Here is a 2,500-nt window from a genome sequence, read left to right on the forward strand (position 1 = left end):
TAAAGTAAAAGTATGTCAGTCAGAAATCTGACTGACATATGTCTTTAGGTTTGGTTTAGAATGTTATAAAAACACAAGTAAGATTTGGAAATGCACAGGATAAAATATTGAAGGGATTCAGCAGTAAACTATTCATTGAGTGAATACTGAAGAGTTCTTACACAGAAGAGTTTTGGTGCAGATGATCATATTACATGTAAATTTAATGTACCGTATATCTTCTGCATGTTTGTATGTTATTTTGCACCCAAATCCTTCTATTTATTCTTATTTTTATTTTTGTCCCGTTTTCGGACACTCAACTACCGTATTTTTTGGAGTATAAGTCGCTCCGGAGTATAAGTCGCACCGGCCGAAAATGCATAGTAAAAAGGAAAAAAAACATAAGTCGCACTGGAGTATAAGTCGCATTTTTTGGGGAAATGTATTTGATAAAACCCAACACCAAGAATAGACATTTGAAAGGCAATTTAAAATAAATAAAGAATAGTGAACAACAGGCTGAATAAGTGTACGTTATATGAGGCATAAATAACCAACTGAGAACGTGCCTGGTATGTTAACGTAGCATATTATGGTAAGAGTCATTGGAATAACTATAACATATAGAACATGCTATACGTTTACCAAACAATCTGTCACTCCTAATCGCTAAATCCCTTGAAATCTTATACGTCTAGTCTCTTACGTGAATGAGCTAAATAATATTATTTGATATTTTACGGTAATGTGTTAATAATTTCCACACATAAGTCGCTCCAGAGTATAAGTCGCACCCCCGGCCAAACTATGAAAAAAACTGTGACTTATAGTCCGAAAAATACGGTACTTAATTTGTCAACCGACCAAATTCATTTCAACATCAAAATGTTAGGCTCATTCCAGCTCATTCCAAATAATTTCCACATTTTCTGTAATGCCACAATTCTCACAATAAAATACATTTGAAAAAAAAAAGAACAATTTGTATACAATTTCCACATTCCTCAAATTTATCAACCAATTTGAACCATTCCAACATAGAAACACACATCTCAATCAGAATCACATTCAGACTAACAATATCCTGTGAAATTCCCATTGTTCCTAAAATAAATAATTTCCCACCTCACAAATTTCCTTTTGCCTTCAATCAATCAATCAATCAATGTTTATTTATATAGCCCTAAATCTCAAGTGTCTCAAAGGGCTGCACAAGCCACAACGACATCCTGGGTTCAGAGCCCACATAAGGGCAAGGAAAAACTCACAACCCAGTGTGATGTCAATGTGAATGACTATGAGAAACCTTGGAGAGGACCGCAGATGTGGGTGACCCCCCCCCTCTCTCTCTCTCTGGGAGACCGGATGCAATGGACGTCGAGTAGGTCTAGCATAATATTGTGAAAGTCCAGTCCATAGTGGGGCCAACAGGGGACCATCCCGAGCGGAGACGGGTCAGCAGCGCAGAGATGTCCCCAACCGATGCACAGGCGAGTGGTCCACCCCGGGTCCTGACTCTGGACAGCCAGCACTTCATCCATGGCCACCGGACCTGTGTCCCCCCTTCCACAAGGGAGAGGGGGGCAGAAAAGAAAAGAAACGGCAGATCAACTGGTTTATAAAGGGGGTCTATTTAAAGGCTAGAGTATACAAATTGAGTTTTAAGATGGGACTTAAATGCTTATACTGAGGTAGCATCTCTAACTGTTACCGGGAGTGTTTGCTTTGAGCACTCTTACTTTTTGCTCCCCAATTTCTACACCCGATCCAAACCATTCCAACATAACATTCAGCTCATTCAGGACATCCGTACTAACTTCTTGTGAAGGATCAACACTTTGGATCATGCACTACTAGGCCTTCAGACTCCAGCGCTCCTATCAAAGTCTGGGAGCATGAATTAATGAAGCCTGTTCAGATGAGATGCAAACATCTTGTAAGACATTCTGAACAGTCCAGTTGTGATCGATTCAATGCCCTGAGGTTACAATGACTTGGAGGAATGAGAATATTCACAGGCATTTGTGCTAAGAATTTATACCTCCCCCAAAATTTTCCATCACACAATTTCCTTTTGATCTTAAGAAATTTTAAGATGTCCACATTTCTCAGCTGATCCTAATCCTTTCAACAAAGTCACCTCGTTCAGAAAATCTAATTGTGACATTCCAAACATTAAAGTTAAACATTTCTAGTCTTCCCAGAATTCTACAGGTTCCTGTCATTAAAAAACACCTAGCCTACCAATTTTTCACATTACAGAAATTCTTTCAAAATCACAACTTCCCCTTCATCTTGAGTGCTCTATTTCCAAATTTCTCACTTGGAAATGTCTGATAGTGCAGCAGCAAGCTTGTTGCTCTGTAGTGCACACTGCAGTTTGATATGATGTAATTATTTGCATAAAAAAACACACAAATGTGATTCAATATCACATTTTTTGCTGATTATATAATCTCTATTTGAAACCGATCCGAAAATTCCGCTAAAACAATTGGAGTAATATGCTGGCCAAGAT

The 2,500-nt window shown here is 38.4% G+C and overlaps 1 protein-coding gene across 5 annotated transcripts in view; it reads left to right on the plus strand.

Moving 5' to 3' along the window:
* The window catches only part of LOC133652599 (citron rho-interacting kinase), a 156,223-nt gene that overhangs the window by 111,564 nt on the left and 42,159 nt on the right, over window positions 1-2,500 (plus strand). The gene's annotated exons all lie outside the window — the stretch shown is intronic.

This window comes from Entelurus aequoreus, linkage group LG06, assembly GCF_033978785.1.
Source record: "Entelurus aequoreus isolate RoL-2023_Sb linkage group LG06, RoL_Eaeq_v1.1, whole genome shotgun sequence".
Taxonomy (NCBI): Eukaryota; Metazoa; Chordata; class Actinopteri; order Syngnathiformes; family Syngnathidae; genus Entelurus; species Entelurus aequoreus.